The sequence below is a fragment of the Xenia sp. Carnegie-2017 genome, unplaced genomic scaffold, assembly GCF_021976095.1.
Source record: "Xenia sp. Carnegie-2017 unplaced genomic scaffold, XeniaSp_v1 HiC_scaffold_23, whole genome shotgun sequence".
Classification (NCBI taxonomy): Eukaryota; Metazoa; Cnidaria; class Anthozoa; order Malacalcyonacea; family Xeniidae; genus Xenia; species Xenia sp. Carnegie-2017.
In genome coordinates, this window is record NW_025813486.1 from 19,678,424 (window position 1) to 19,686,372 (window position 7,949).

General features: G+C 34.9%; 1 long non-coding RNA gene across 1 annotated transcript; it reads right to left on the reverse strand.

Annotated features, from left to right (window-relative positions):
* Window positions 1–281: 281 nt before the first annotated feature.
* LOC124448643 lies at window positions 282–3,498 on the reverse strand. The gene is made up of 2 exons (XR_006949187.1): window positions 3,161–3,498; window positions 282–908 (listed from the first exon to the last, which is right to left on the reverse strand). It is a non-coding gene; the product is annotated as an uncharacterized LOC124448643 (long non-coding RNA).
* Between the last annotated feature and the right edge of the window lie 4,451 nt (window positions 3,499–7,949).

A 7,949-nucleotide genomic window follows, 5' to 3' on the forward strand; every position in this document is an offset into this window, starting at 1 on the left:
TTTCTATTCTAACTGAAAAAATGGTTTCGGATCGTGCATTAAACTGCAAATACTCAGAAGGCGACATATGGACGCTTTTTCGTTAAAGACGATCAATAGAGACGAATTATTGCCCATAGTCTTTTTTCAAACTCGATATTTTGACGACATTTGACGACAACAAGACGACATTTTGACATTTGACGACAACAAGACGACAACAAGACGACAACAAGACGACATTTTGACGACATTTGACGACAACAAGACGACATTTTGACGACAACAAGACGCCATTTTGACGCTTTATCTTTAATATCAAGAAACCGAGATGTCTATTCTCGGAATCCGTTTTATTTTGTACTTTTATTTTGTACCATCAAAAGTTGCCTGCTTGTCCTGCCTATTCCTCAAATTTCTGAGGTTGGGCATTATTTGTACTGTAAAACATGGCATATCTTGGCGTTGGCTACAAATTTAAATATGGCGCTGAAAGGGTGTTTGTCATGAGGAATGACAATTGGGTAGTTCTTCAAAAAAACTGTTGAAAACTGGCGCCATTCTTCCTCGTCTTTATTAGTTATAGAAAGTTTATTTATAGTGCTACAAACAAATAAAATTCAAAGAACTTACAATAGTTGATTTCATGGAAGTCTATATTTCTAAAGGATATGGCCAATGTACTAAATGGATAAACCATTTTCTCACAATGAAAGTTCTTTTCAAACAGCAACAGGATTTTTCCTCGAAATCTGGATCAATTTCCGCTTTTATCGCCTGCTCTTTCTTCGCCATCCCTTCTGGTTCCGCGGAGTGCTTGATGATAATTTGATCAACAGCAGTATGCATGATGCTGACATATCGAATACATCAACTTTAACTTTTTTATCACCCCCACGTTTGTTTAACAAAGACAGTCCTTCCCGCACCTGTAAAAAGACAGACATAGCACAATGTCGTTGTCAATACAGAAACGAACAAAAAGACAACGATTGAGTCCAGTTATAAACGTGAAAAGACAGCGTTGTTTTTAAGCTTACGGACAACGAAAACAAGTTGCTTTGGATTTTCACCCGATGCCTTTAACTCGAAGTGTTTTCCAATCAATTTTTCAAAAATTCTTCAAAACGCCATGCGCTTCCCTAAACGTTGTTTATCACAAATTGACAACAGTGGAATAGCCAATCGCAATGCGGCATTTGTGATAGACAAATAGTGGGTGGGCAAACAGAACGAAGCAAAAATAATTGTTCGGTATTGACGTTTCTCTTTCCATCGTAATTCTATGTCTGTGTATGTTTTGCTCTACACAAATGAAACTTCAAAGAAATCCGAAGATCTCATGAACTCGTTTGTTTCGCTAAAAGAAGTTCACCTGTTAAAAATTACGGGCAACTTGAAATGTCCAGAAGCGCTTGTTTGTATTTCTCATGCATAAAGTACCAACTTTCTTTTACTCAGATCAATCAAATAATGTTTGAGAAAATTACTTCAGCGCAAAAGCGAGCAATTTGTATGAGCTAAAGAGAATACCTATACATCCAGATACTTATCAATATACTTTAAGTAGTCATCTATTTGAGTCACGTACTGTACAATTTATTTTGGCAATTGTGATTATTGCATTGTAATTAGCAGAATAATTAAAACGCATGTTGCTAATCTGTGTTGGAAATTGAAGAATAGACTGGGCGATAAATTTTGACGTTAGTTAATGCGAGAGTAGCAGCTAAGAGGACAGCTGTTTATCGACAGAAAAAAAAACAAAAGAATTTAGAGCTTATTTTACGAAAATGCTTGCGTATATTTCTGAACATAAAACGCATTGTAAACCATTGAGCGTTGAACCTTCTTTTCGCAGCGAAATTAAATAAAAATTTTGAGAGATAATTTTATCGTTCTACCTACATATGCCGAACGGTCCGAACCAAAGCCTTTACATACCAAAGGAAGATTCTCCTTATAATAAAATAACTACAAAGTGGTTCTTACCAAACTACAATCCATTTAGATTTTTCTTTAAAAAATTTAAATGTAAAATATATGAAAGATTGACCCCAATTAAACGAGAAGATAATCGGCTACATGATGTCAAGAACAATATTGTAATCAAAACCTTGACAAGCAAAATCTCGAATTTATACGTTGCGCTCGAAATCCAGTGCTGTAGAAGTGGGGGGTGGGGGGCACTTGGGAGAGGAATTGAATCGTAAAAAATAACTATTTTTTTAGTTTCATTCAAGACAATTATCAAATGTCTTCTTTGTACAGCTTTTCGAACTTTCCACACGAGAACAAGTTCGGACAGTGCGAGAACATGATTTATGAGTTTAATACGAGCGAAACATGTTTAAAACTGCATGGAGATGAAGTCGTTTATAAACAAATGAGATGTTTGAAAACGTATTTACAGAAAAAGTGTTTCATTTTTCTCAAATATGTTAACGCACATGCATGAGTCGCCATAGGTTTGGTTGATGGAATTTTTTGTCATATAGGACGTTCATCGACAACAGAAACTCACGATTTTAAATGTCAATAGAAATTAGAAATTTTAATGTAATACACTTTGTAAACACTTTCAATTGAAGATGGAATACAAGGTAACAATAAAATTCTATGTCATAAAAAGAGAACGCCAATGCTGTACACAGACGCCATATGGATGTTACAAATGAACAAATGCGAAATCCATTTGATCCATTTAATTGTATTATTGACCCAACTATAAATACTGCATCAGAAGTTCTGAACGCTATATTATGTTTTTGTTGAAGAAAAGTGAATTACATTTTATTGATAATGAAACCCGTAGATGCAATTCCTCCATTACACAATTATGTTCGGTATAATTCAAAGATATTGTTTGAAAATCCCACATTGACAATTAAATGAAAAAATGTCAAAGGGAAGCGAAAGACATGTTAAAAAGAGTGCTCTACGAATACATGACAGGATTTTTAGAATAAGAACCGGTGGATTTTTAAATTCAACATGTAATTCAAACAACGGTCGACACAGAGGTACAGTGAGTTTGGGGGTACGGTCTTCTGTGATTCAATAAAATGTCATAAAAACAACGCATTTAAAGACGTTAAATAGAAATTTCCTCAAAAATTATGGCAAGATTAGCAATTTAAAGCTCGATGAAATTTAGCAGCTGACATTTAAATAAACTTACTGCATCATGTTCTGTTTGCGGTGTCGAATCGTCAGCATAGAAGAGCGTAGAGAAAGATTTTCAATTGGGCAAATCAACAAGCCTTACCACATCATTCTTCGTAACTTATCACAAGACAAAGAAAGAAATAAGGAACAAATTCTCAAAATTATCCCCGTAATTCAGCCCAACTAACAGTTGAACTATAAACTGCATGATACGACAATATTAATAATTAATGAACGCAACCGATAGAAGATGCACACTTCGAGTAGACTACGACGTTTCCTTGGTAACGAGCGTCCAAAACGATAACGTCACTAAAAAGCTCATAATTATGCCAGGAGACTGGAACTACTCGTTTTATTTAAACTTTTTAGCGCGAGGTTGCGTTGTACAATGACATAAAAGTCGATCACGATGGAATATGGATCAGGCAGTATAAAAAAGCAAATATTTTTTAAAGATAAATGACGTGATTTTCACGTTGACAAAAAAGATCCACGTTTGTTAAACATGATGACTCTTGTGTTGTACCTTAAACCAAACCATGCTCAAAAATGGATTTCCAAAGAGCTACATTTAATCAATCTTGTTTCAAATGGAGATTTTGTAATGTTCGGCTGGTCATACGAACAAAAGTTCCGACATAAACTTGAAACAGAAATAAAGTATATTGCAAGCAGTGCTCTCACAATCAAATTTCCTAGTTCCTTAGAAAATGCTTAAAAATTCCTCACATTTCCATCAAATTCCTTAAATTTGTATAAATTACTACAAGGCGTGATTAAATAAGCTCAAAAAGTGTTTTTTTTCATGGTTTTTCCTCGTTTTTTGCTGTTTTCAAGTTTTTCAACGTTGTATTTGTAAAGAAACATTAAATATTATTAAGTGTATATTAATTTAAAGTTTAAAAACATCCTTTAAAATATCCTTAAAACCTTTAGAAAATCCTGATTTTAAGGATAATTCCTTAAAAGTGAGAGCACTGATTGCAAGAGACGCCGCGAATGTTTAAATCGTGAAATTAATTTCTTAAACAATTATCTGAAGAATGGCCCGACTTTTTTCTCTTTCTATGCAAATTATTTAAGATAGTATACTAAATAACCATGGCTGGACTAAAACCTGCGGCCTGAACCGAACCTCATATTTTTTGTTTTTCAACGAATAGCAATGGAGAACCACTGAGAGCATAGCCACAAAACCACGCATGCGCAACACGAACAACGCGTAACTGAATAACGTGGGATACGGGGGAACAGGTGCATGGGTAATCAAAGCAACCGTATGTCATGGCACAGGTAATTAAAAAGCAAATATCACACGTAACGACACAGTGAAATTAAACATGGCAAGGAAAACTTCACTTAGTTGATGTGAAGTGAGGAATAAAGAGGGACTTAAAAAGGCTGTCGGTTACCATAGCAACTAATGGTTGGTGAACTTAAAGTCAGATAGCAGCCATAGCAACTGATGGTTGGTGAACATATAGTCAGATAATAAACATACCAACTGATGGGTGGTGAACATAGCGTCAGATAGTAACCATGCCAACTGATGGGTGGTGAACATAGCGTCAGATAGTAACCATAACAACTGATGGGTGGTGAACATAGCGTCAGATAGTAACCATAACAACTGATGGGTGGTGAACATAGCGTCAGATAGTAACCATAACAACTGATGGGTGGTGAACATAGCGTCAGATAGTAACCATAACAACTGATGGGTGGTGAACATAGCGTCAGATAGTAACCATAGCAACTGATGGTTGGTGAACATAGCGTCAGTTAGTAACCATAATAACTGATGGTTGGTGAACATAGCGTCAGATAGTAACCATAACAACTGATGGTTAGTGAACATAGCGTCAGATAGTAACCATAACAACTGATGGTTGGTGAACATAGCGTCAGATAGTAACCATAACAACTGATGGTTGGTGAACATAGCGTCAGATAGTAACCATAATAACTGATGGTTGGTGAACATAGCGTCAGATAGTAACCATAATAACTGATGGTTGGTGAACATAGCGTCAGATAGTAACCATAATAACTGATGGTTGGTGAACATAGCGTCAGTTAGTAGACAAATTTTATGATTGATTTGCAAATTCTTGTTGATTGAACAATTTATTGATTTAATTTCTTGAACTGAGATCGGTATGATAATGGATGCACAGGCTAATGCAAACACAGATATTGACCAGCACAGCGCATGCGTTTTATTGCATTTATTTTACAAATATATTCATATGAACTATAAAAATTTAAATTGTCAGAACTCATTAGAAAATCAATCAGTTAAAAAGCCCAACATGTTTTCAATAATTAAAATGATGTTTTAAATGCTGACAAGGCACTTCGTCATAAATTACTAATAAAACTGATGAGTCCAGAGCACAGAAGGTGAACGACCTTCAATAAAATCTTTGAGATATGAAGTCTCAATATGCAGTGGTTTTTAAAAACACAACTGCGAAAATTTATGTTTATTAAGAACAATTTCCAGGTCATTGTAACAAATTAGAAAAAAAAGTCTCAATATGCAGTGGTTTTTAAAAACAGACCTGCGAAGATTTATGTTTATTAAGAACAATTTCCAGGTCATTGTAACAAATTAGAAAAAAGTCTCGATATGCAGTGGTTTTTAAAAACAGACCTGCGAAGATTTATGTTTATTAAGAACAATTTCCAGGTCATTGTAACAAATTAGAAAAAAGTCTCGATATGCAGTGGTTTTTAAAAACAGACCTGCGAAGATTTATGTTTATTACGAACAACTTCCAGGTCATTGTAACAAATTAGAAAAAAAAAGTCTCAATATGCAGTGGTTTTGAAAACAGACCTGCGAAGATTTATGTTTATTAAGAACAATTTCCATGTCATTGTAACAAATTAGAAAAAAAGTCAATGTTGGTCAAGTTTTTAAAACTTAATCAAAAATCCAGATTGTACTCCGCACTGATTAGCAATAGCATTTCTTATTGAATAAATATAATAACGTACCGACATACAATTGAGCTCATCCTCCCTCCTGATTTGATTCAAATTTCTACCATTTCCGGAGGGTTGAGCATGCTTCCTGTCAAGTGAATGTAACATTACAAACAATATTAGGTAATTATACTCCCCCCATTCTCAGGCAATGCAGAGCAGGGGGGTTCTGAATCTTTCCACATCAATACACATCAAAAATGCATGTGTTTTGAAGATAAATTGAGAATGAAGCAAGTTAACTGGCTGAGAGATGCTTGAGCCTCCCCCACCCCAACTTTTTCCTCAAGATAAAGTTTCTGCTAACATTCATAAATTTTATCCTAACTTGAGGCAAAGACAGTAGTAAATTCAGTAAATATAAATCTTAATCAGTCTCCAGGTACAATTTTGAGGCACCGCCCCTGATTCATGGAGCATTTCCGCAGTGCCCAATGTTGCCTCAATCCTCCCCTCCCCGAAACAAAATTCTAATAAATGATTTTTTAAAATAAACACATCACATGAAAATTGTTTCCTAAAGCAATTTGTCATCAAGCAAGGCTCCAATGTAAATACAAAAGGTTTCTGCCTTCATCACACAAAGCATGAGCTTGGAGCACAAAATGTAGCCTACATATATGGTTAGAGATTATATATGATATATTAATCCTAACACGGTTTTAATATGCACATGAAAAACATGTGACTTGGACGAGATTTGAACTTGCACCTTGCTACTAGTCCGCCACTCTACCTGTTGAGCTTCCAAGCCCACAGGGATTGGAGACGAGTCAAATCTCTTTTAAACTGCGTATGGACGAGAGATTCTCGCCACTATAGCAGTTTACTGGATGGCACCTTGTTTCGACTTTATTCCAAAGCCATCATCAGAGAATATATATAATTTATTAATCCTAACACCGTTTTAATATGCACATATTTTTAAATAGTTAGTGCTCACTCACTTACATCTTCAGCTCAAAACAAACAACTCCCATGATGCAATGTGCCAACCAAATTTTGACCCCCTTATGAACGTACATGCTGAAGATGAAATTCTGCCTTTAAACATTCAGAGTCAGTATCAACGTACGCTAAATTTGTTGAGCTTGTTTTGTCCTTAAACAATAGAGAATGTGAAAGTGAAAATATTAAGAAAATATTAAATTGTTAAAAATACAGTGAATGCATAACGTACTAGTATGGACCTAAAATACCATTCAGGGAGACTGGATATTTAACTATTCCCATTTCATTGTTGTTATCGTAATTTTATAAGTATGGAACCAAAATATAACACCAAACAGTTCCTTCCTTACTTTATTTATTCGTGAAATCCATTTCGTTCGGCATTCGGTGATGTGGGTTCTCGTATTAAAGTAATTTCTCTCTTCCACAGTAAATATATTTATATTGAGAAATAAAATCTATGACAATCTTCGGCACAGCACATTTGCCATTGTCAAATCTCTCCACACCTTCCAAAAGCATTTTTTACCATTAATCTTATTCGACATATAGAAATAATAATTTTGAAATCCTTAGCATGCATTAAAACGTATTTTCATTGAGAAATTTACCCAATTTCTTCGACATTTATAGTCTTCGTCAAAGGTCCAACTCTCGCACGGCCATCTTCTTTCAGTCAGATTTTTTGATTTTATAATTAGCGGGGACAAGACGTTAACCAATGAAATCCCAGCTTAAGCCGCCGGTTATGCTAATTTTAGTAATTTATGTACAGTAAACCTAGACCACTAGACGTAAAAAATTTGCTATTTAACTTTTTTCAAAACAAGTCGCCACACACAGCCTGCAACATCAGA